We start from the raw sequence: 27,459 nt of genomic DNA, 5'->3' as shown, positions 1-27,459 counted from the left end.
CCAGATGAGGTGACAGGTACTCTGATGAGGTGACAGGTACTCTGATGAGGTGACAGGTACTCCTGATGGGGTGATAACAGGACCTCTTTATTCGAGAGGGGGCCATCTGGGCACAGTAGTAATACACGGTAACACTGTAACTCCGCTTTCTCCTCTTCACACTGGATCGGTGTGTGAGGAGGGGAACCCAGTAATAGCAGTTACAACTGGTATGTTTACACTTGTCACTGGCTGTGATTGGACACATCCAGTCACAAGGTAACGAGCCAATTTAATTGGCTCCTTACCCTAATCGGGGCTGGGCTTTGTCCACCAAATTTAACACATCTGCTCCCCATTCACACCTGAGACCTTGTAACACTAACGAGTCACATGACAACGGGGAGGGAAAATAGTTAGTTGGGCCCAATTTGGACATTTTCACTTAGGGGTGTACTCACTTTTATTGCCAGCAGTTTACACGTTAATGGCTGTGTGTTGAGTTATTTTGAGGGGACAGCAAATTTACACTGTTATACAAGCTGTACACACACTACTTTACATTGTAGCGAAGTGTCATTTCTTCAGTGTTGTCACATGAAAAGATATAATAAAATATTTCCAAAAATGTGAGGGGTGTACTCACTTTTGTGGGATACTGTATATCTACCGCGGTTAGTAAAGATTCAAACACTATGTGATATCTATATGTTATTCAGATAATTCTCTGTTACTTAATGACTTATTTTTCTTATTGTAGACCAATGTAATTTGATAAACCATATATATTCCTGAAGAAGGTCATAGAAACAAATTTTCTAAAATGGGTTAGGTGTTTTCTGTTGCCTTGATCTATCAGCTGACAAAACTTTATGTTTTTTTTGTATAAATCACGCATAACATTGTTACATGACTGGATCCATTTTTGTATTTTGTATACACTGATTTTAATCAGAACAAATAAAGTTTAGATTGATTTTATACAGTTGTATCTTCTGTGCCCATTAAAAATCCCATTACAGAGGGTTTGGTTTTGGTATGTAGCATTTAGGAATGTGGGCATAACTTACAATCCCCATCAACAGTCTTCCTATGTTCACCTGTATGTATGTGGGTGGGTGTTGTCATAATGCCTCATAAGTGCTATGAATAAAGCAGGTGCAATGAATCATAGGAGGTACATCAATATAATATAATATAATCAATACAGGTGAAGCCCCTCCCCTTCCCCACTGCAGAAAATGAGGCAGGGAAGTTTTGTGCTGGACAGAGAGATTTGGGGAGGATTAAGGTTTGTGCAGAAAGAGTTGGGGGGGAGGGGGTTGACTTGTATAGGGAGAAGAGACTTTGGGGGGTGGAGTGAAGACTTGGGCTGGGAGGAGAAATTTGAGGAGAGAGAATATTTGTGTGGGGAGAAGGGATGAGGGGGCAAAGGTTTGTGCTGGGAGGGTGGATTTCAGCAGAGGAGGAGATTTGTGTTGGGAGTGGGTGGTTCATTTTGCATTTTTGTTTGGGGAGAATTTTGACTTGAAGAGGGCAATTGTGCTTGAAGGGCTGAATTTGCAGATTAGGGCTGGATTTTTAGGGGGTGGAGGAGGGGTTTTGCTGAGAGGAGAAGATGGGAGAGATTAAGGCTTGCCGGGGGGATTTTGCACTTCCCTGACCACAGCACTCTGGGCGTTACACACTCTTGACCTCTACAATCTGTGCATTATATATTACTGACCCCTGTTCTGTGTGCATTATACACTCCAAACCCTTGCATTCTGTACATTATACACTCCTGACTCCAGTGCAAGGTGCGTTACACATTCTTATCCCCTACACTCTGTAGATTACACACCCTGACCTCTGAATTTTGGTGCATTAGGAGGAATACACAAGAAGGAATACGCAGAAACCCGGGTGCACACTCTCTTGTAGCAAAGTCCTTGAGTACCTTACAAGGGCTCTAGGTGGAAGTCGGATAAATTGTGTAACCTGTGCTGTGATGTAGCACTAATTGTCTGAGTGGCTGAATTTCCATGGAAAGTTTACACTGTAAAAGTGACTACATTCCAAACATAGCCCTGGTTTTTACAGTAACAGTCAAAGATACACAATGACCCTGTCTTACATGTCCATAACATGGCCCCTACAGGGTCTGTATTTCATAGGGATCGACCACAAACCTGTATAGCACCCTGTGACAAACTATATTCATTGCACAAAGTGGTGAGGTGAGTGCCCATGCAGAACCCAGTGCTTGAAGCAACATTACAGGCCGCCCCTAAAGCATATGGCACCCAAGGTTTTAGTAAGGTTGCACCGATCTGGATACACTGCTTCTATTGTTGTATTAAAAGATAGTAAAGAGTTGATTGAATAGTTCATTGAATAATCCAAAGATAAAATAATAAAGTAGGTAAGCCAAGAGTGATTTCTCCCTAAGGGAATAGGCCCATCACATTAGGCCACTAGCAAAAAACTGAGGACTTATGGAGTCGAGTAGGGTTATAGGGGAGGAGCCCAGAGGGAGTATATTCAAAAGCTTTGCCAGTGTTCAATCAAGTGAAGGTATAAGCCTATAACTTAGGATCTATGAATATCTAGCCTGTGTCTTGTACTATAAGATTAAGATATGCCCTACCTGTCTACCTACCTACATACCATTTCCTACCCCAATATGTCTGACCCCCTACCCCAAGCTTTCTGACTATCTTCTACACTGTCCACTTTTAGACAATCACTGAAAACCCTTCTCTTCAGAGAAACCTACCCTTCCCCTACCTAACAACTGTATTTCCACTTCCTTCATCAGCTCATTCCCACAGTTATTACCTTTTGTATCTCTTGACCCTCCCTATTAGATTGTAAGCTCTAACGATCAGGGCCCTCTGATTCCTACTGTAAATTGTATTGTAATTGTACTGTCTATCCTTGTGTTGTAAAGCGCTAAGTAAACTGTTGGCACTAAATAAATCTTATATAATAATAATAATGCTGATATCCTAAATGGAAAGAGACATATATGAGAGTCGACCAGGCTGCACACCCCAAAAGTATACAGAAAATGGAAGAGTTTCCCCGGAGAGTTTTTTTAGCAGCGAAAACTTTATGAGAAAAATGATTAGTTAAAAATCTTTTATTGAGGCAAAGAATGAATTCAATAATACAATAAACTTAAAATATAAATTGTGGTTAGTGACACAAACAACAAAATAGACCATCACCAATAGCAAACAATGCACCAAGGAAACCATAGTTTATCAATTACAGTGAGGACGGAAAGTATTCAGATCCCCTTAAATTTTTCACTCTTTGTTATATTGCAGCCATTTGCTAAAATCATTTAAGTTCATTTTTTTCCTCATTAATGTACACACAGCACCCCATATTGACAGAAAAATACAGAATTGTTGACATTTTTGCAGATTTATTAAAAAAGAAAAACTGAAATATCACATGGTCCTAAGTATTCAGACCCTTTGCTCAGTATTTAATAGAAGCACCCTTTTGATCTAATACAGCCATGAGTCTTTCTGGGAAAGATGCAACAAGTTTTTCCCACCTGGATTTGGGGATCCTCTGCCATTCCTCCTTCCAGATCCTCTCCAGTTCTGTTAGGTTGGATGGTAAACGTTGGTGGACAGCCATTTTTAGGTCTCTCCAGAGATGCTCAATTGGGGTTAAGTCAGGGCTCTGGCTGGGCCATTCAAGAACAGTCACGGAGTTGTTGTGAAGCCACTCCGTTATTTTAGCTGTGTGCTTAGGGTCATTGTCTTGTTGGAAGGTAAACCTTCAGCCCAGACTGAGGTCCTGAGCACTCTGGAGAAGGTTTTCGTCCAGGATATCCCTGTACTTAACCACATTCATCTTTCTCTCGATTACAACCAGTCGTCCTGTCCCTGCAGCTGAAAAACACCCCCACAGCATGATGCTGCCACCACCATGCTTCACTGTTGGGACTGTATTGGACAGGTGATGAGCAGTGCCTGGTTTTCTCCACACATACCGCTTAGTATTAAGGCCACAAAGTTCTATCTTGGTCTCAGCAGACCAGATAATCTTATTTTTCACCATCTTGGAGTCCTTCAGGTGTTTTTTAGCAAACTCCATGCAGGCTTTCATGTGTCTTGCACTGAGGAGAGGCTTCCGTCGGGCGACTCTGCCTTAAAGCTCCGACTGGTGGAGGGCTGCAGTGATGGGTGACTTTCTACAACTTTCTCCCATCTCCCGACTGCATCTTGAGCTCAGCCATAGTGATCTTTGGGTTCTTCTTTACCTCTCTCACCAAGGCTCTTCTCCCCCGATAGCTCAGTTTGGCCGGACGGCCAACTCTAGGAAGCGTTCTGGTCGTCCCAAACGTCTTCCATTTAGGGATTATGGAGGCCACTGTGCTCTTAGGATCCTTAAGTGCAGCAGAAATTTTTTGTAACCTTGGCCAGATCTGTGCCTTGCCACAATTCTGTCTCTGAGCTCTTCAGGCAGTTCCTTTGACCTCATGATTCTCATTTGCTCTGACATGCACTGTGAGCTGTAAGGTCTTATATAGACAGGTGTGTGGCTTTCCTAATCAAGTCCAATCAGTATAATCAAACACAGCTGGACTCAAATGAAGGTGTAGAACCATCTCAAGGATGATCAGACGAAATGGACAGCACCTGAGTTAAAAATATGAGTGTCACAGCAAAGTGTCTGAATACTTAGGACCATGTGATATTTCAGTTTTTCTTTTTTAATAAATCTGCAAAAATGTCAACAATTCTGTGTTTTTCTGTCAATATAGGGTGCTGTGTGTACATTAATGAGGAAAAAAAATGAACTTAAACGATTTTAGCAAATGGCTGCAATAAAACAAAGAGTAAAAAATTTAAGGGGTCTGAATACTTTCCATCCCCACTGTACATTGTGACATTACTATCCACATGAATAAGGGGGTTATTTTTTTGGATAGTAATATCACAATGTAATTGATAAACTGTGGTTTCCTTGGTGCATTGTTTGCCATTGGTGATGGTCTATTTTTTTGTTTGTGTCGCTAACCAAAATTTATATTTTAAATTTATTGTATTATTGAATTCATTCTTTGCCTGAATAAAATATTTTTAACTAATAATTTTTCTCATAAAGTTTTTGCTGCTAAAAAACCCCCGGGGAAACTCTTCCATTTTCTCAATGCTGATATCCTGCTGCTTCTTTACACCCTGTCCCTGTCCATATGTACTGGGCTGGAAATACTTACTAATCATTGCTTGCTGCCAGTGCTTTTTTTTAACCACTTCAATACCAGGCATTTATGTACCTTCCCGCCCAGACCAATTTTCAGCTTTCAGTGCTCTCACACTTTGAATGGCAATTACTCAGTCATGCTACATTGTATCCAAACAACATTTTTATCATTTTCTTCTCACAAATAGAGCTTTCTTTTGGTGGAATTTAATCACCACTGTTTCTTTTATTTTTTACAATATAAGTGAAAAAACAGCGAAACTTTTGAAAAAATACACACTTTTTTTTAGTTTCTATTGTAAAATTTTTCAAATACCGTATTTATCGGCATATAACATGCACAGGCGTATAACACGCACATTCATTTTAAGAGGGAAGTTTCAGGAAAAAACTTACATTTTAAATAAGGAACCTTGAAGCAAAATAAGGGTCAGTGCCCATGTGCAGCCTCACCATTGCCATCAATGCAGCCTGATTAATGCCCACCTGCAGCCTCACAAGTGCCATCAATGCAATTAGTCCACATCAATACAGCCTCACCATTGCCATCAATGCAGCAGCCTCACCATTGCCATCAATGCAGCAGCCTCGCCATTGCCATAAATGCAGCAGCATCACCATTGCCATAAATGCAGCAGCCTCGCCATTGCCATCTATAGACTTCCTATTACAGAGGCCGCCAAGTAAACAGGAGAACAGGAGATTCTCACTGTATGTAATCTGATGGCACTCGCCCCCCCCCCCATTGCCTCCGAGGCAGCTGAAATTGAAGTATCGGCGTATAACACGCATACGCTATTTGCACCCGATTTTCATGGTGAAAAAGTGAGTGTTATACGCCAATAAATACAGTAAGTAATTTTTCTTCAAAAATTTGTGCCAAAATTTATACTGCTACATATCTTTGGTAAAAATAACCCAAATTAGTGTACATTATTTGGTCTTTGTGAACGTTATAGAGTCTAAAAACCATGGTTCCAATCACTGAAAATTGAGCACATCTGATCACACCTTATTTACTGAAGGCCTATCTCATTTCTTGAGACACTAACAAGCCAGGAAAGTACAAATACCCCACAAATGACCCCTTTTTGGAAAGTAGACAGTCTAATGTATTTACTAAGAGGCATGGTGAGTTTTTTGAAGTTGTAATTTTTTCCCACAATTCTTGGGAAAATTAAGATTTTTTTATTTTTTACACAAACTGGTCATATTAACAGGTTATTTCTCTCACACAGCATATGCATAATTGCAACTACACCCCAAAATACATTCTGCTACTCCTCCCGAGTATGGTGATACCACATGTGTGAGACTTTTACACAGCCTGGCCACATACAGAGGTCCAACATTGAAGTAGCACCTTCAGGCGTTCTACAAGCATAAATTGCACAAATCCTTTCTCAACCACCTATTACACTTTTGAAGGCCCTGGAGCACCAGGACAATGGAATTGTCCACAAAATGACCCCATTTTGGAAAGCACACACCCCAACATATAATCTGTGAGGCATAATGAGTCTTTTGAATGCTTCATTTTTTCCAGAAAGTTTTGGAAAATATGGAAAAAAATAAAAATGCATTTTTTTCCCACAAAGTTGTCCATTTTTAAGATATTTCTAACACATAGCATGTACATAGCAAAAATGACACCCCAAAATGCATTCCGCTACTCCTCCTGAGTATGGCGATACCACATGTTTGAGACTTTTACATAGCCTGGTCACATACAGAGGCCCAACATTGAAGTAGCACTTTCAGGCGTTCTACAAGCATAAATTGCACATATCCTTATTCAACCACCTATTACACTTTTGAAGGCTCTGGAGCACCAGGACAATGGAATTGTCCACAGAATTACCACATTTTGGAAAGAACACACTACAACGTATAATCTATGAGGTATAATGAGTCTTGAACGGTTCATTTTTTTTCCAGAAGGTTTTGGAAAATGTGGGGAAAAAATGAAAACGCATTTTTTTTTTACACAAAGTTGTCCATTTATAAGATATTTCTAACACATAGCATGTACATAGCAAAAATGACACCCCAAAATACATTCCGCTACTCCTCCTGAGTATGGCGATACCACATGTTTGAGACTTTTACATAGCCTGGTCACATACAGAGGCCCAACATTGAAGTAGCACTTTCAGGCGTTCTACAAGCATAAATTGCACATATCCTTATTCAACCACCTATTACACTTTTGAAGGCTCTGGAGCACCAGGACAATGGAATTGTCCACAAAATGACCCCATTTTGGAAAGCAAACACCCCAACGTATAATCTATGAGGCATAAAATGAGTCTTTTGAACGGTTCATTTTTTTCCAGAAGTTTTTGGAAAATGTGGAAAAAAAATGAAAATGCATTTTTTTTTTACACAAAGTTGTCCCTTTATAAGATATTTCTAACACATAGCATGTACATAGCAAAAATTACACCCCAAAATGCATTCCGCTACTCCTCCTGAGTATGGCGATACCACATGTTTGAGACTTTTACACAGCCTGGCCACATACAGAGGCCCAACATCCAAGTAGCACCACCAGGCATTCTAGCAGCATTAATTACACATATCATTTTCTGACTACCGATCACATTTTTGAAGGCCCTTCATATTTCTAACACATAGCAGGTACATACCAAATAACAAAAGATTACCTGTAGTTTTAGAAGTGCAGTGGTCCACAGAGGAGAGCATCAGTCCAGGCAGCAGGCAGGAATGAGGTCAGCGACAGCAAAAGCAATCATCCAGGCAGCAGGCAGGAATACTGTCCATAGTTCGTACAGGCAGAGATACTGTCAGCACAGCCAGAGTACAGCCAAAGCACAGGTCCAGGTAGCAGGCAGAGGTGTCCCGGCAGAAATACTGTCCAAAGTCAGTAGAGGCAGCAGGCAGATATATGGTCAACACAGCCAAAGTATTGGTCCAAGCAGCAGGAAGAAACATGGTCCATAATGTAATGGGTCATTACAGGCAGCAATATGGTCAGCACAGCCAAAGTATTGGTCCAGACAGCAAGAAGGACCATCAAACTTAGGGCCAGGGGGACAGGGGTAGAGGCTTCTCCTATCCAAATCACTTTGAAGCCTCCGGGCAACCGGACCCTGTTCTGGGAGCACAGAAAACGAAAAACTGGTTTTCTCTACTCAGAACGCTATTCTGAAGCCCCTCACATATGTGAGACCCATGTGTACTAAAGTAGATGACCAAAAGATCAGTTCAAGTGGCAGGCAAAAACATAGTCGATTAACAGACCAAGGTCGGTGCATGTGGAAGTCAGAAACATGGTTTAAATCAGCAGGCAGAGGCAGAGACATCGTCGGTAAACAGGCTGAGGTTGGTGCACGTGGAAGTCAGAAACGTGGTTTAAATCGGCAAGCAAAAACATCGTCGATAAACAGGCCAGGGTCAGTTAATTAACACGGTAGCAGGCAAATGGGGAAATGGCAGTCTGTTAATAATAAGGGGAACTAATATTGGATGGATATATGATAATTTTTTAAGCAATCTCTGGTGCACAGGCCAGGTTGAGAGGGACATTGGGGACAATAATAGCTGGTATCTCTTCTTACTCCTCTGCTGCATACACAGCATTTATTTTGGCGTCTTCTTCCAGATTCTGTGAGGGGAATGTGATAGGGAAAGTGTTGCTTGTGAAGTTGACTCACGCTATCAGGGCGAATGCTTCCTGGGGCGGGACCTTGTTGGTAAATGAAGGGCAGTAATGATATCTTCAATATACTTGAGATAGGTGATTTGTTGGTTTTGAGTTGCTTTTTGGTAGCAGACAAATGAATTAAAAAGGGCCATGTGAAACAGGTGAAACGCAACTTTCTTGTACCAATAATGGGACTTTCTGGTTGATAAATAGGGCTGTAGCATCTGATCGTTTAAATCCACCCCCCCATGTACATATTGTAGTCGTGGACACATTCGGGCTTTACAATGGGGCCGCGTCTTCTTTGAATCTCCACCACGGTGTCATTGTGGATGATAGGGAGGATGTGGACATCTTTCTTGTCCCTCCACTTCATGGCCAACACCTCCTCGTTCCTCATGAATGCCGATTCTCCGTTTTGCAATTTTTTTGTCAACAGATTTTGTGGGAATCCCTTCCGTTTTTTTTTTTTAAAGTACCGCAGGCCAGGGTTTTTTTTACTATAAAGGTGACGAAAAAGGGGCAGGCTGGTATAATAGTTGTCGACATATAAATGGTATCCTTTTTCGAACAGGGGGTATGCCAGCTCCCAGACAATTTTCCCACTGGTTCCAATATATGTGGGGCAATCACGGGGCTGGAGCTGGGAGTCTTAAAACAAAAGAAAAGGGTTCCCCCAGGGTGGGGTTTTTAAGCAGCGCAATAACAAAAAAGGAGTCAAATTGGATATCAAAAAATATGACAAATTTATTAAATAGTATACCATGAAAGCTAAAACAATGAGCTCCAGTGGGGGGTACTTTAAATAAAATTATATATTAAATAAGCTGAACACACATTGGCAGACACATATTCACAACAACGCTGGGTAGCATGAATATTTAAACCTGACGCGTTTCAACCCCTGTGCTTGGGGTCTTCTTCAGAGGATCAGTCTGCTGGAAAATATACATAAGTAGAATTGATACACATAAGTAGGTTGCATTGATATAACAATAATTACATTCACCATATGGTGCATAAATGCAGTATAGTTACCCAATAATGTGTGTCCAGCAGGAAAAAGAACAGAACCTCCCACATGGAGATCCCCTAAAAGGACTGTCCCCCCGTCTTCCCCAAAGGGAGAACACCAGGCGCCTCTATCACCAACACAACTCAGACCAGGGCAGTGAAAGCAGCGACGTGACTTGCGAGAGGTCACACTCTTGAGCACCGCCCGCCGAGCCAACGACCGACCAGGGAGCACAGAAATTACACCTGTAGTGGGAACCAAAAAAGTGTCCATAGTAAATTAGGTCACTTAAGCCACATTAATTATGTGTCCAAGAAGAGACGCTGGGGGACAGGTGCCTCCAACATACACCAAGAGTACAGACATAAGGTATATGAGTATGTATGATATTCTTCATAAACAACCACTAAATGTGAGAATGTGATAAAACAAAAGCGAATAGACCAAAATGTTTTTTTTTTTTTTTTCCCCCTCCCCTTCCCCCCCCCTTTCCCCTCCCTTCTCCCTCACCTGTCCTCTCCCTGGTACATTTTGGTCTATTTGGTCTATTCACTTTTATCTATCACATTCTCACATTTAGTGGTTGTTTTTTACCACCCACTTTTCTCATCACTTCACTATATTTCCTATTCGTTCACTGGACCACTTTCACATAGAGCATCAACTGAGGGATTGCCTACACTCTATATTGCCTATGAAGAATATCATACATACTCATATACCTTATGTCTGTACTCTTGGTGTATGTTGGAGGCACCTGTCCCCCAGCGTCTCTTCTTGGACACATAATTAATGTGGCTTAAGTGACCTAATTTACTATGGACACTTTTTTGGTTCCCACTACAGGTGTAATTTCTGTGCTCCCTGGTCGGTCGTTGGCTCGGCGGGCGGTGCTCAAGAGTGTGACCTCTCGCAAGTCACGTCGCTGCTTTCACTGCCCTGGTCTGAGTTGTGTTGGTGATAGAGGCGCCTGGTGTTCTCCCTTTGGGGAAGACGGGGGGACAGTCCTTTTAGGGGATCTCCATGTGGGAGGTTCTGTTCTTTTTCCTGCTGGACACACATTATTGGGTAACTATACTGCATTTATGCACCATATGGTGAATGTAATTATTGTTATATCAATGCAACCTACTTATGTGTATCAATTCTACTTATGTATATTTTCCAGCAGACTGATCCTCTGAAGAAGACCCCAAGCACAGGGGTTGAAACGCGTCAGGTTTAAATATTCATGCTACCCAGCGTTGTTGTGAATATGTGTCTGCCAATGTGTGTTCAGCTTATTTAATATATAATTTTATTTAAAGTACCGCCCACTGGAGCTCATTGTTTTAGCTTTCATGGTATACTATTTAATAAATTTGTCATATTTTTTGATATCCAATTTGACTCCTTTTTTGTTATTGCGCTGCCTAAAAACCCCACCCTGGGGGAACCCTTTTCTTTTGTTTTCAGTCTCTAAGGGGTGAGCAGCAATCCCTTTCCTCCTCTCTAGTGTCTTCTTCCATTTTTTGGAGCTGGGAGTCTTTGCCTTCATAGATCCGGAATGTGAAGACATATCCAGTGGCTCGATCACATAATTTATTTAATTTCAGCCCATACCTGGCTCTCTTGCTTGGTATATACTGCTTGAAGTGCAGTCGGCCAGTGAAATGTATGAGGGACTCGTCCACACAAATTTTTTGGTCTGGGATAAAAAGTCTCTAAATCGCTGGGAAAAAGAAATGATTAGGGGGCGTATCTTGTACGTCGTGGTTGGGACGATCTCAGGGAGGGCACTGTGAGTTGTCATTGAATTGGAGAAAACACATGATCATATCTTATCTTGTCCTAGACATGACAGCAGAATATATGGGAATGTGTTGGATGGGGTTGGTGGACCAATATGCATGGACTTTGTTCTTTTTTGTAAGCCCCATATTAAACGTAATGCCCAAAAACAATTTAAATTTGTCCAGGGTTAGGCGTCGCCACTGGAACATGCGGGCATAGGAAGAATTGGGGTTGGCAGCAATAAATTGGGATGCATACAGATTAGTTTGATCCACCATATTCTGCAGCAAATCTTGTGGGCTCCTCTTCCTGGGGTCTGGCGCTGCTGGTGGTGGGTAGATCTCCTGATCTTATTCTTTTGGGAGAGACGGTTTCCTCCACGGACTCAGACTCTGATCTACTATCCTCCACTGGCTCGTATTCCAAACCAGAATTGGATGATGGGAGCTCCCCGCTGCTCTCATCATCCGACATGGTAAGAATGGCATATGCCTCCTCAGGTGTGTAAACCCTTTGTGACATTATGGTAGTGCTTTTTGGGCCTATGTAATGGTACTGCTGGTGGTAGTGGTGGTACCAGTGTGGTATTAGTGGCGAGCCTGTGTGGCGGTACTGATAGCGGTACAGGTGGCGGTACGGGAGGTGGTGGTGGTACTGATGGCAGTACGGGTGGTGGTGGCGGTATCGATGGCGGTACAGGTAGCGGTACGGGTGGCGGTGGTGGTACCGATGGCGGTACAGGTGGCGGCACGGGTGGCGGCGGCATGGGTGGCGGTACCGATGGCGGGCCTGATTGCGGTACTGGTGGTGGTACTGATGGCGATACTGGTAGCAGGCTTGTGTGGCGGGCCTGTGCGGTGGTATAGATGGTGGGCCTGATGGCGGTACCGATGGCGGCACTAGTGGCGGGCCTGATGGCGGAACTGGCGGTGGTACCGATGGAGGTACTGGTAGCCTGTGTGGCGGTACCAATGGCGGTGGGCCTGTGACAGATGATTGACAGATGGGCTTATTGCTTGATTGATTGATTGATTGACAGATGGACTGATTGATTGATTGACAGATGGACTGATTGATTGACAGATGGGCATAATTGACAGATGGGCTGATTGATTGGTTGGGCTGATTGACAGATGGGCTGATTGATGGGCTGGGCTGTGTGACAGGTCCTCTTTATTGGGGGGGTCGTGTTGTGTACAGTACATATAGACGAACACTACACTGATAGCTCACTTACTGATCTCTGCTCTCTCCTCACACGATCGGAGAGAGAGCAGAGATCAGATAGTAACTGCTCCTCAGTGTTTACATTTGTGACCGGCTGTGATTGGACACATCCGGTCACGTGGTAAACAGCAATTTCATTGGCTGTTTACCCTGATTGGGGAAGCGCTGTGTCCAAGGGACACTCGCCTTCCTCGATCCCTGCTCTGTATGCCTCCGGCTGCGCGCACGGAGCGTGCCGCCGAGTTTGTTATGACTGGTGATCGGCACAGCCGATCACGTGGTAAACAGCCAAATTCATTGGCTGTTTACGGTGATAGCGGAAGCGCTCTGTCCAAGGCACACACGCTATCCCCAAACGCCAAGCTGCACGCCCCTGCCGGCCCGCACTAGGGGGTTATCCTGCTGGGCATCATATGACGCCCAGTCCGGATAACGCAACCACTTCCCGGCCGTCAATATGCTATAGGCCGGGCGGGAAGTGGTTAACAAGCTGTTTTTTTTAATGGTGACATTAGTGGTATTCCACAATAGTTGGTAAGGTTTATTATCCCTAATTAAAACTGCTCTGTTCCTGGCAAGTTTTACACTGCTGAATCCTCTGTAGGCTCATACTTTCTGTAAAAACAGACCCAGCCTGTGCTCGTTTTCTCTAGAAAATGGGGCACAGACTACTGCTATTTAAAATTGTCCTCCATGTCTGAATGGACACACAGAGCAGTGGCTCAGCTCAGGTGCCCTCATAGCAAGCTGCTTGCTGTGGGGGCACTCGGCAGGAGGGAGGGGCCAGGAGTGCCAGAAAGGGACCCGAGAAGAGGAGGATTTAGGCTGCTCTGTGCAAAACCACTGCACAGAGCAGGTAAGCATAACATGTTTATTTCTTTTAAACAAAAAATCGAGACTTTAATATCACTTTAAGCCATTTAGGCATAAACAGGGCAACTGTTGTATTTTGCGTGCAGGATGTATTTTCAAAACTTTAGGGGTTTTTTTGCATATCCAGTGATCAATTAGAGGGAGTAGGAAGGGGTTAACGGTATCCCAGAGATTAGCTTTAAAACCTAATTTGGTTGTCTCTGCAGTTCAGATGTGGTCTTCTTAACTCATTAGAAGCACATGGTATTGCTTGTAGCCAGCACCTCTGCAAGGTGAATATCTGAGAGCTGGCAATCATATTTAGTAATGAACCCCTTTTGATTTTGCATAGGGACAAGCTGATCTGGAGGCCTAGGACTTGCTTCACCATGGCAAGGATGGCCTTACTCCACATGCAGAACCCCTGCCTCTCACTTTAGGGCTGCCTGACCTTTTTTAATAAAGGGAATTGCCTAAAGGTAATGGGAGCTATGGCAATAGTGGGGACAAATATGTGGCGCTTTGTTGCACACTATTTTATTGCACAAGTTGAAATCAATTGGGGTGCTGCTGCTGTATTCAAGCCAAGTTACATGTACTGTAGAAATTAGAAAATCAATTACATGTCTAAAATACTGTATATCATGACAGAAAATGGTGTCACTGATGCTGTCTGTGAAAATCGCACTAATTGGAATTTATTTTCTCTGTTTAGACATATTTTTTTAATATGAAGGTCACTTCACTTAGGCCACTAAGCCCTAAATATAACAGCATGGGTCTACATTATTTTGTCAGGATCATAAAAATATAGTGGATTACCATTTAAACTTAAGGGCTGCTAACTGGATAAACTTTTAAACTGGACACCCCAAATAGTTTGTCATCTGAGCGCACCCTGTTTTAAAGCTGAACTCCGGGGGGCAAAAAATCTTCAGTCTTGCAGTGAGTACCCCTCCTCGCTGCAAGGGTTAATTGTTAATTTTGATTAGGGGATAATGCATAAAACATACTTTATTTTTCACGATGCTCAGGATGTGAGGTAGCCCTCAGTGTCCTCCCATACAATGCAATACTGCTGGTCCTGCATTGTACAAGATGATGTCAGAGAGCTGTGACTGGCCAGGCAGCAAAGGGAAGAGGTTTCAGGGGACAAGTCATATGAAAAGGAGTAAGCCTGCAGGAGTGATGCATAAGGGACATATATCACCATATTCATCTGGGTAAAGGTAAAGACTTTTTTGTCTCTGCAGTTTTAAAGTCAGTGGAAGCACTGCTTTGTCTTTTTCCACAAATGCAACTGACAGCTTTTACATACTGATGAACCCAAACTGTCACACTTGCTTATAATATTTTTCAAAGTGAATTTATAGAAATTCTAACCTGTACCCACTTTAAAAAAAGAGTTTAAAATTTAATTATTCACTGTGTATGTGTTTTCTTTTTTTTTAATACCAGATATCACCAGATTGTGAAAATATGGCCAGGTTTAGAAGATACATATCTTTTCATGATTACTGCACTCTAAAAGCACTTTTGTTTTATGGTTCTATGAAGTATAGAATAAAAATATGATTCTGCATATTTACTGCAGAATCATAAATTATCTAAAGTTAAATAAATGCATCCTGGGAATTTTCTGAATGAAAAAAAACTGGTGAGCCACTAATTAGTGGTGTAATTGAAAATTAAAAAAACTGCACTGTCCTCATATAGCTGAAACTGGATCTTTAACTCCCCCACATTCCAACTATGTCTATGTCACACACCCACTAGTCCTTCCAACACAGAGACTCGTCCTACTCAAATTACTACAATAAAATGCATACATATATTTATGCAGGATTACAAAATGCAATTCCTGTAGATCAGGGGTAGGCAACCTTTTGAGCACAGTGAAAGAAGTGAAAGAAATTGAGCGTGCCGATTTTATAACAAAAAAACTTCACACTCTCAATCACGAAAAAGGATTTTTTATAAAGTAAATGCTGTAAACTACTTTAGTAGTGAGAAATTAACATCCTGCACTCTTACGCCTCAGATCAGCCCCAATTCATGCACCTTCACACTTCAGATCACTGTCCCCCCCTGCAAATCTGTTTCACCACTGTACCCCCCTGCTCATCTGTCCCACCACTGTACCCCCTGCTCATCTGCCCCACCACTGTACCCCCTGCTCATCTGCCCCACCACTGTACCCTCTGCTCATCTGCCCCACCACTGTACCCCCTGCTCATCTGCCCCACCACTGTACCCTCTGCTCATCTGCCCCACCACTGTACCCCCTGCTCATCTGCCCCACCACTGTACCCCCCTGCTCATCTGTCCCACCACTGTACCCCCTGCTCATCTGCCCCACCACTGTACCCCCTGCTCATCTGCCCCACCACTGTAACCCCCTGCACATCTGCCCCACCACTGTAACCCTCTGCACATCTGCCCCACCACTGTAACCCCCTGCACATCTGCCCCACCACTGTAACCCCCTGCACATCTGCCCCACCACTGTAACCCCCTGCTCATCTGCCCCACCACTGTAACCCCCTGAACATCTGCCCCACCACTGTACTACCCTACACATCTGCCCCACCACTGTAATCCCCTGCTCATCTGCCCCACCACTGTAACCCCCTGCTCATCTGCCCCACCACTGTAACCCCCTGCTCATCTGCCCCACCACCAATAGACCACCTTTCACATCTGCCCCACTGCTCTACCCCCCTACTTTTCTGGCCCAACACTGAACCCCCCTGCTCATCTGGCCCAACACTGACCCCCCCTGCTCACCTGGCCCAACACTGAACCCCCCTGCTCATCTGCCTCAACACTGTACCCCCCTGATCATCTGCCTCAACACTGTACCCCCCTGCTCTTCTGTTCCACTGCTGAACCCCCTTCTCATCTCTTCCACCACTGTACCTCCCGGCACATCTGCCCCACCGCTGTACCCTCTTGCTCATCTGTCCCACCTTTGAACCCCTCCTGCTCATTTTTCCCACCACTGTACCCTCTTGCTCATCTGCTCCACCGCTGTACCCTCTTCTCATCTATGATATGCGTGAATTGCAGAGTGGTGAAAGGAAGCAGAGATGAGACACATCTACCTTTCCTAGCACACTCATTCTGCTGCTCCACCTCTCGCATCCAGCCCGCGTGCTTGTATGTGATGTCACATACAAGCATCTGGAATGGATGCGCAATGATGAGCTCAGGTCAGGGGCATTTTCTAAAAAGCAGTGGGCCTTGTGTGCAGGATCATAAGTTGGGCCCCTGCAGCCGAGAAAGTGCGGTGCTCTGCGCCACAGGAAAATTTGTATGCGATTTTCATTGCGCTGAATACTGGCTCTGGCTTAAAGGGACACATAGTGCATGGGTTCAGTAGTAAGTGACACAAAGGTTTAGGAATAATTTCAACAAAGTTCACAGAAGCTCAACAGTAATTCCACAAACTGTAACCTGATTGTGGTTTTCTCAATCGCAGTGAAATCCCTTCTTTCTGAGATTGGTATTGGCAACCAAGTAAGTCATCTTCCTCCAGATGGTGGGTGGGGCTAGCAGGACTGTGACTGGCTTTAGGAGTGGCCAATGACAGTCCTCCTCCTCCTAGAAACAGGGACCGCCCTCCCCAGCAGGACTGCACCCAATCTCTTCCCAATCACAAAAGCTGACGATCGCAGCTACCGCAAAGTTAGAGAACCAAACAATGTTTCCCGTCTTTTACAATGTGTGGGGACACAGAGTCTCCTCATCAGTGTAGGTGCGGCGTGGGGAACTCTGAAATTGGAATGCATTAGTGTCTCTCTGACACTTTCCTGCGCTGCTCTGCTGATGGGGAGGGAGTCGAGTGCCAGCAAAAGAGGATTCGTGTTCCGCTTGCAGCACCAGTGTCAGGGGTTGCCTACCCCTGCTGTAGACAAAAATTATCTGTTATTTTTTTATTGTTTAATATTACCTACTTAAAAAAAAAACTTAAACAAATTACAAGTGGGGTAGGTTTATAAAGCAATGATTTTGACATTCACCAAACAATTACTGTAGGTACTGTAAATGCTCCTGGTGAGAGCATCTTAATATACAGTGAATTATTCACCACCAGTGAAGGTTTGCTAAATGTAACATTCACGGATTTATATACAGTATATGCCTCTAGGAGTTATAACTACAACCAGCTTTTCAAAGCTTACGGTTGTTAATAACAAATGCCATAATTGCTAGATGCAAGCATCACTATCAAAAATCATTAATTACAGGGGTTAAAGAAAGTAAAGAAAGGAATGTGTGGAACTTTCTCAGTATGCTGGAAAATCTATGTGACTAACTTCTCATAGGAAAGATAAACATCTATCTAATGAAACATAGTGTTAGACCCCATACACACTATACAACTTTTGTTGTCTGATTTCCTTTAGATTTACCAAAACCACGTAGTGCAAGGGCCTGCCTGATTGCATACAAATTTAAACTCTTAAGCTGGATACACACTATACAATTTTCTGTCTTTTCTGTATTTTTTGCATTTTTCCTTCAGATTTACCAAAAACCCTATAATATGAGGTCAAACCTTAAGGCTGGGTTTACACCGTTGCAAATTGGATGCGGGTTCCCTGCATCCAATTTGCAATAGCGGGAGATCTTGCCTGGCTCTCTATGGAGCCGGTTCACATATCTCTGCAGCAGGTCCTGTGCGTCTTTTAGATACAAAATTCGGGCTGAAATTGGACCTGTAATGGTGAATCCGGACACACCAGACCCCTGCTGTGAAACTGATTCGGGAATGGTGTGAACCCAGCCTAATGCTGCGTACCCACGGTCGGAATTTCCGACGGGAAATGTTGGATGTGAGCTTGTTGTCAGAAAGTCCAACCGTGTGTATGCTCCATCAAACATTTGCTGTCGGACTTTACGACAACAAATGTTTCTTAGCAGGTTCTCAAATTTTCCGCCAACAAAACTTTGTTGTCGGAAAGTCCGATCGTGTGTACACAAGTCCGTCGCACAAAAGTTCACGCATGCTCAGAATGAAGCAGAAGGAGCCGCACTGGCTGCTGAACTTCCTTTTTCTCGGCTCATCGTACGTCTTGTACGTCACCGCGTTCCCATGTTCGGAATTGTTGGCCAACATTTGTGTGACCGTGTGTATGCAAGATAAGTTTGAGCCAACAACCTTCGCACAAAAATCCATGGTTTTGTTGGCGGAAAGTCTGATCGTGTGAACGTGGCATAAGAGTTTCAATTTGTATGCAATCAGGCAGACCCTTGCACTACATGGTTTTGGTAAATCTGAATAAAAGCAGACAACATAAGTATTATGGTGTGTATTGGGTCTTAAGGTTTGACCTCATATTAAATGGTTTTGGTAAATCTGAAGGAAAAAAAAAAAAAAAAGCGACAGAAAATTGTATAGTGTATATCCAGCTTTAGTTGGGAAGAAAAATTATGGGGGGAGGGGGGTTCTAATGTGCAGTGGCTGATCTAATTTTTCATGTACTCAGATGACTCTTGGGGCTACCATATGTAGACACTTTCTGTAGGCAAGTACAAGATAATTTCATGATCTGTGCAGCTGCCGAACACTGCTGTTTGCTGGAATTGTCAGCTGTGAAGTCTTGTATTGTTGCATTGAAAGGATTATTCATTTTTCATGTAAAAAGGAGAATATTGAAGGACCAGTTGCAAGATATTTTCAGCACAGAAAATCACTTCATTTGGCCTTGTGGGCAGGGTGAATGACATCGTCCCCTATACATTATGCAAAGCATGACTGCAATATCTCAATACATAAATACATTTTTTAGATTGTAATCTCTAACGAGCAGGGCCCTCTGTACTATGATGTGTGAGGATGGTATGTTAAGATTACTGTATATATATATATATATATATATATATATATATATATATATATATATATATAAATATATAAAACAGTTAGACCTCACGTGGAAGTTAATATAGTTTGTTAAATTGATAGTTTAAAACAAAATTTGGCTGTGTAGCTGGGATTAGTCATCTACACCACAGAGATAAAGCAACAAACAAATTAAATGAAATCAATAAAGCTATCATTAAGTGTGTATACACACACACAATATGCACAGCAGTGACACGTGTAATAGTAAAAGCTATTACATCAGCAATAACAAAATGCTGGTCTATTTACACAGCATAAATGCTGGGAATGATGATATTCTGATGAGAGAGAGAGGAAGAAAGAGACAGAAAGAGAGAGAGCGAGAGAGAGAAAGAGAGAGAAAGGAGAGTGCTACAGAGAGACAGGGAGAGACAGAGCACATGTTGTGACATTGTAACATGCAGAACAAGTTTTCCTTTCTCAGTGCCACGTGTTATAGACAAGAAGAAAACATAGTTTAGACAAAGTTAAAAGAGTCCAATATATATATCTATCTATATATATATAGATAGATATATATAGATAGATATATATTGGCATATACAGTTGAAAAGCTTCTCCAAATATGTACTTACATTGGGTACACTGTACTAAGTGTGAACTGCTTTAACTATCAGATGTCTCCTACAGACTGAGTGAAAGAAAGCAGGGTTATAGACACAGGAAATATCCACACTACTTTATAAGGTATGGGTTAGGGGGTGGGAGAGTGGAAGGGAGGAGATACAAAAATCATATTGGTCAGACTCAGAACAGAGGCGAACACGTGATAATGCCTTAAGGAAAGTCAAACTTGAGGCACATGTAGCAACCTACAAGCACTGAAAGGTTGAACAGCTAGAAAAACAAAATTGTATACAGTCAACAACAGCAGAAAATGGTTAAAAAGATATAAAGACGATAGTATTCAAAATATCTTGCTGACTGCAGAAGCAGAAGAAAAGCCAATTTCAATTAAAAAAAATAAGTTTAAACAAAAACATTTTCATTACAAATTCTCATACAGATTTGTAGCTGATATGAGCAAAATGTAACAAGGGTCCACGACAGAGAGGAGATTGGAACTCAGATTGGAAAAATTGGCTATATTGTACAGTAACGCTTACAAATTTGGAATTTAATAGCAAGATACCCATAAATTAATCAGAAATTATATAAAAAAGTTTGATTGATAGAAAGGTCATATGAAGTCATATGAATGAAGCATTAAAACATTTTAATTACAAATTCTTATTCAGATTTGTAGTTGAAATGAGCAAATGGCAGAGAAGAGATTGGAGCCAACCAAACTGGAGAACTTGGCTAAAATATACACTAGTGCTTAAAAATTTGGAATTTAATAGCAATTTACAGCTGTACCAAGATCAATAATAAATTAATCAGAAATGGTATCAGAAAGTTTGATTAGTAGAAAAATTATTGAATATTACATTGTCTAAGTCTCTGGCAATATAACAACATTCTATTTCATATGCAAGCGCACCTCAAAGTTTTGCAATTCCTAGTCTACCACCCCTCCCCCAAACAAGCAGCTGTAAAAATTGAAAATTGTGTCAAATGCTTATAGTAATTTTCCTTGCTTGACGCCAATACATGGCAGCATACATACGATATAGCTCCACCCCTATATCCACCCACAGGACCTGTTTAGCTCTATAAAAGTCTGACTGAGAGCTACCTCCCCCATTCTCCATATAAAGCACAAAGATCAGAGGGAGGGTTCGTATGCCGCCATGTATTGGCATCAGGAAAGGAAAATTACGGTAAGTATTTGATACAATTTTCCATTTTCCTGAGGTCAACATGGCAGCATACATATGATACATAATGAGCTTTTGAGAGGGAGGGTTTAATTCTTCAAACCTAGTCTTTGACAATAGACATAAAAGCTTGGATGGTTTTCCTCCCAAACTCTACTGTAGTAAGAGCTGCTGGATCCACTCTGTAGTGTTTTAAGAACGTATGATGTGATGACCAGCTAACTTCTTTGCAGACTGTCTCCAGAGACAATCATGCCCGTGCCCCCCAAGAAGAAGACATTGCCCTGGTTGAGTGAGCTCTAACCACCTCTGAAGGATCCTTCCCGGCCACTCTATATGCTCGGTGAATAGTTTTTACTATCCAGGCCGAGATGGTTCTGGCCGAGGCCTTGTTCCCTTTAAATTTTCATGATGATGAAAAAGTCTGTCAGAACGTCTGAATGTAGAAATAGCATGGAGATAGGCTTTGAGGACTTTTAGAATGTCCAACTCGTGCAGATCAGCATCTGATTCCGCTGGGAAGGCTGGAAGCACCCATTCACTGGAAAGATGAAATATCGATGCCACTTTTGGGACAAAATGATCCAATGGTCTCAGCACAATCCTGTCTGGGAAGAACATGGAATAAGGTTCTGCTGCCCCCAATTCTTGGAGTTCCGACACTCTTCCCCCTGAAGTTATGGCTAATAGGAAAGCCATTTTTAAAGGTGATATCCCATAATGAACAGTCTTCTGTCGGAATACGAGGAGGGTCTGCTAGAATATTGAGGACTACTGCCAGGTCCCATTGATGGAACCTATGTCTCATGGGAGAGCGTAGTCTAAGTACTGCTCTCATGAAGTGCTCCACCAGCAGGTTTGCTGCCCATTTCTTTTGGGTAAAAGCTGAGGCAATGCCACTGAGGGGGCATGGTTTAGACATGGCGGAGTGAGGACCTGCTTGCCCTAAGCTCCGATCTCCCTCCAACGAAAAACAGGGAATTAGCGACCTGTTCAACACGGCATGTGCCCTGCTAAGTGCAAGAAAACCCAGGTACCACCATAATTCCAACACGGTCGGATATTAAGCACTATTTTTCTGGCGTCCAGACTCGCAGTTCGCAGAAGAGAATAGTGGAACCATGTGGAGGTAATGTAGAGATGATACCCCCGACGGAGTCGACTGTGTCCTCGGCTGCATCGGATACTTTTGTTTCATGCTCTGGTCACCCTAAAGCCTCAGTTTCATACACGCCTGCCCCTGGATCACAGCCGGAGAGACCCTCCGTGCACCCCCTATGAGGGCAGACATTGAAGCCCTGCTCCTTCATGTGACTGAAGCGCATCGACATGACCTGCAAGAGGTTCACTCTGATGTCCAGCAGCTTTCTGAGTGGATCGCAGAGGGGGAATCTTCAGTGCTGGCGGTGGAAAGGAGGATGGCGGCAGTAGAACAGGAGCAAGCACGCCAGGTAGAACAATTACTGTATAATCCAAAAAAATATTGCGCTATTTTAAAAAAATTAAAAAAATAATGATGATAAAGCAGCTACATACGAATATGACTAAAATTCATGACAAGAATGCAGGTGAAAATGTAGTGCTAGTGCAAAGCCGTGTAGGGCATCAAAGCAAACCAAAATAAAAAGGGTGTATATACACATATACAAAAATGTGATCTCTGTTGAGTCTGTTACAGAGGTCACTAGGAAAGGAGGGGTGGCGTGTAAACCACAATGGATGGAGGGTGAACTTCAAGTTGAGAACATCTTCATAAGAACTATCAGGATCCCCGGGTATGTTTGTCTGACAGCAGGTATCACTGACGAGAAATAAGGAGGAGCAAACTTCACCCAGGTACTGACAGATCACTATATATATATATATATATATATATATACACACACACATATACACATATATACTGGCTCCAGGTCGCGACCCCCAGGGTCCCCCAGCTCACACCCACAGTAGGCAACAGGAGGATAGGGATAGTAAAGGAATAAGCCAAGGTCAGGGCCACAAGCAGACAAGGACAACAGAGTACACGCCAAGGTTCAGGGTCACAGGCAAACAGGGATAGTCGGGGACACGCCAAAGGTCAAGGTCACGAGCAGACAAGAATAGTAGAGAACACGCCAAGGTCTGTAGCAGAAACAAACGTAGAGCACACGGCAGGCAGGAACAGGAAGCCAAAACACACAAAGGTTGATCAGCAGGGCTGGCCTGCAATGCAGAGGTTAATATAGAGTTCTCTGATAGGAGCTGGGGTGGAGCCATGCTAGAGGAGAGTTAATAAAAGCAGTCAGGTGAGAGACAGCTGGTCTTTAGAGATGAACACATGGAGACAGGTAAGCTGAGAAACAAAACTCTATTGCATAACCATGACAGTACCCCCCCCCCCTTACGAGGCCTCCCCCTTCCCCGCCTGGGACCAGGTTTAGAGGGGAACTTCAAATGAATCTTCCTCAACAGACGAGGTGCAAAGACCTCAGAAGCCTTGATCCACAACCTCTCCTCAGGACCAAACCCCTTCCAATGCACAAGGTACTGGAGAATACCTCTACAGAGTCGGGAATCCAAAATTTGGCTAACCTCGTACTCCTGATTATCCTCAGAGACCAGCGTTGTGGTAGAGAGAGGACGAGAGAACTTATTGAGGACTAAAGGCTTCAGAAGGGCAACATGGAAGGAGTTAGAGATTTTGAGGCTTTGGGAATCTGGAGCTTGAAACAAACCGGATTCAGTTAGAAGTTATGGTGTACGGACCAATGAATCTTGGGGCAAATTTTAGAGAAGGAACCCGGAGTTTGATGTTCCTGGTGGAGAGCCAGACTTTGTCTCCTGGCTGAAGAGAAGGCGGCTTGCGCCTGCGACGGTCAGCAAAACTCTTGAATTTGTTGGCAGCTTTCTGGAGGGAATCATGACGTCAGCCCACATGGAATTGAATGATTCCTGAACATTAGCCAAAGCTGGAATGTCGGAAGAACAGGTCATAGGAAGAGGGAGTTGAGGATGTCTTCCATAAACAGTGATAAAGGGTGTTTTCTGAGAACGGACGTTGACATGATTATTCTGGGAGAACTCTGCCCACGGGAGTAGTGATGTCCAATCATCGTGATGAGCCGAGACCAAGGTACGGAGAAAGACCTCCAACTCCTGATTAACCCTCTCAGACTGGCCATTGGATTGGGGATGGTAAGAAGAGGTAAAATCCAAGGTAATGTTGAGGGATTTGCAAAAGGCTCTCCAAAAACGGGACTTAACTGAACACCCCTGTCTGAAATGACATGGGAAGGAACCACATGATGGCGGAAAATCTCTCGTACAAAAATGGGAACCAAGGCAGAGGCAGAAGGGAGACCAGGAAGAGGAACAAAATGAGCCATCTTGGAGAACCGATCGATTACCACCAAAATGGCTGTATTATTCTCCGACAGTGGAAGATCAGTGATAAAATCCATGGCAATGTGAGACCAGGGCTCCTTAGGAATGGGCAAGGGCATGAGAAGACCAGCAGGGACTTGTGTGGAAGATTTAGACTGAGCACAGACATGACAAGCCTTAACGTAATCTTTAACATCCGAGCGGAGGTTAGGCCACCAGTAGAGACGACTGATGAGCAGGAAGGATCGGAGGAACCCAGCATGACCTGCCACCTTGGAATCATGTCCCCAATGAAGGATCTTAGCTCTGTGGGAACAAAGGTCTTGCCAGGAGGAATTTTTGATTCCAGGGTGGTAGAATGGGCAACAATGCATGAGGTCGGAATGATCGGCTCAGGATAAGGGGTGGACTCCTCGTCCAAAGTGTCAAATGACCTAAAGAGCACATCAGCCCGACCGTTGCAGGAACCAGGTTTGTACTTAATCGGGAATTTAAAATGAGAAATGAAGAGACTCCACCTGGCCTGTCTGGGGTTCAGACGTTTAGCATTCTGTAGGTATTGTAGATTCTTGTGATCAGTAAAGATCGTAATGGAGTGAGGGGAACCCTCCAAGAGATGACGCAACTCTTCCAACGCCAATTTAATTGCGAGAAGTTCCCGATCACCAATGGCATAATTTCTCTCTGCCCGAGAAAATTTTTTGGAGAAGAACGCACATGGTTGATGTCTCTTCTCAAAGAACTGAAGAAGCACAGCTCCCACCCCCATCGAAGAAGCGTCTACTTCAATAAAAAATGGGTCCCCAGGATTTGGTCTCCTCAAGAGAGGTCCAGAAACAAAGGCCTGTTTCAGATCGTGAAACGCAGAGACAGCCTCGGGAGGCCAGTCTTTGGCATTTGCACCCTTCTTGGTTAAAGCGATAATAGGTGCGGCAATGGAAGAGTAATTCCTTATGAACTGCCTATAATAATTTGTGAAGCCAAGAAAGCGCTGTGTGGCCTTGAGGCTAGCAGGAAGGGGCCAGTTGGTAATGGCCGAGACCTTTCCGGGATCCATGCGAAGACCCAAACTAGAAATAAAACATCCCAGAAACAGGACCTCAGGACATTCAAAGGAAAATTTCTCCAGCTTGGCATAGAGATTATTCTCTCTAAGGCACTGAAGTACGGTGCGGACATGGTTTCTGTGAGCAAGCAGATTTTCTGAAAAGATGAGAATGTCATCTAGATAGATGACAACAAACTGGTACAGTAGATCCCTGAAGATTTCATTGACAAAGTTCTGGAACACAGCTGGAGCATTACACAAACCAAAAGCCATAACCAGGTATTCATAATGTCTGTCCCTAGTGTTAAACGCAGTCTTCCATTCGTCCCCTTCCCGTATTCTAATGAGATTGTATGCACCTCTGAGATCCAACTTGGTGAAAATGGAAGCCCCCTTCAACCTGTCGAATAGCTCAGATATTAGAGGTAAGGGGTATCGGTTTTTGATGGTCACTGCGTTTAACCCTCGATAGTCGATGCAGGGTCTGAGGGTACCATCCTTTTTAGCAACGAAAAAGAACCCTGCTCCTGCAGGCGACGAGGATTTCTGGATGAAACCTCTCTCCATATTCTCTGCGACATACTGAGACTTGGCCTGGGTCTCTGGAATGGACAGAGGGTAGGTACGACCCCTGGGCAGAGTTGCTCCAGGGCCAAGGTCAATGCCACAGTCAAAAGATCTGTGGGGAGGAAGCACCTCAGCAGACTTCTTACAGAACACATCCTGGTAATTGCTGTATGCCACGGGAAGATCAGAAGATAGGGAGGTGGTAGCAATGGGAAGTCTCTCCTTGGGGACCACCTTGAGAAGACAGGACGAGAAACACGAAGGACCCCAAGCCAGGATCTGCCCAGAGACCCAGTCCACATGTGGAGAGTGGAGCTGTAGCCAAGGAAGGCCCAATACAATGGGGGTAGAGGCCTTGGGTAGAATGAGGAAGGAAATCCACTCCTGGTGGAGTATCCCTACTGACATCCTAATAGGTAGTGTCTGGAAACGTATAGGGCCCCCTGGGAGCACAGTGCCATCAATTGCCGAGACTACCAGTGGTGTAGCGAGGGGAGAAAAGGTAAGCTTCATAGAAGAAGCAGTTCTCCAGTCCATAAAATTGCCGGCAGCCCCGGAGTCCAGATATGCTAGGACCGATTGGGGAGAAGGGCCTACATGGAGGAACACCGGAAGAAGAAGAGGAGAAGGTGATGTTTCTGGGTCCAATACTTCACCTTCCAAATGTATTAGACCCGAGCGTTTCCCGAACGAAGCGAGCAGGAGTCACGAAAATGACCCTTGCCCCCACAATAAAGACACAAGCCCAGAGTTCTGCATCTAGCACGTTCTTCGGGGGTTAGTCTGGTCCGGCCCAGCTGCATAGGTTCCTCAGCAGGCAGAGGATGCTCCACAGAGCAATGGGGGAAGAGTTCTGGCTGACTAGGACCTAGGGGGTGCTGGCGTCTTTTTTCTAGGGACCTCTCCTGGAAACGAATGTCAATCTGATTGCACAAGGAAATTACATCGTCCAGACTGGCGGGGATGGCTCTTCCTGCCAATTCGTCCTTCACTCGGTCAGAGAGGCCATGTAAAAAGGTTGCGACCAGGGCCTCATTGTTCCAGCTCAATTTAGCTGTGAGGATATGGAACTGAAGCACATAT

At 43.7% G+C, this 27,459-nt stretch overlaps 1 protein-coding gene across 1 annotated transcript in view; it reads right to left on the bottom strand.

Moving 5' to 3' along the window:
* SLC43A1 (solute carrier family 43 member 1) overlaps positions 1-20,312 on the bottom strand; it is a 639,315-nt gene extending 619,003 nt beyond the window's left edge. The window contains exon 1 of the mRNA XM_073596982.1: positions 20,211-20,312. The gene's annotated coding sequence lies outside the window, so the exon portion shown is untranslated. The remainder of the gene's footprint in view (positions 1-20,210) is intronic.
* Positions 20,313-27,459: the final 7,147 nt, after the last annotated feature.

This window comes from Aquarana catesbeiana, linkage group LG08 (assembly GCF_042186555.1).
Source record: "Aquarana catesbeiana isolate 2022-GZ linkage group LG08, ASM4218655v1, whole genome shotgun sequence".
In the NCBI taxonomy this organism is placed as follows: Eukaryota; Metazoa; Chordata; class Amphibia; order Anura; family Ranidae; genus Aquarana; species Aquarana catesbeiana.
The sequence above is the reverse complement of the archived record's forward strand: the minus strand, read 5'-3'. Positions and strand labels throughout refer to the sequence as shown.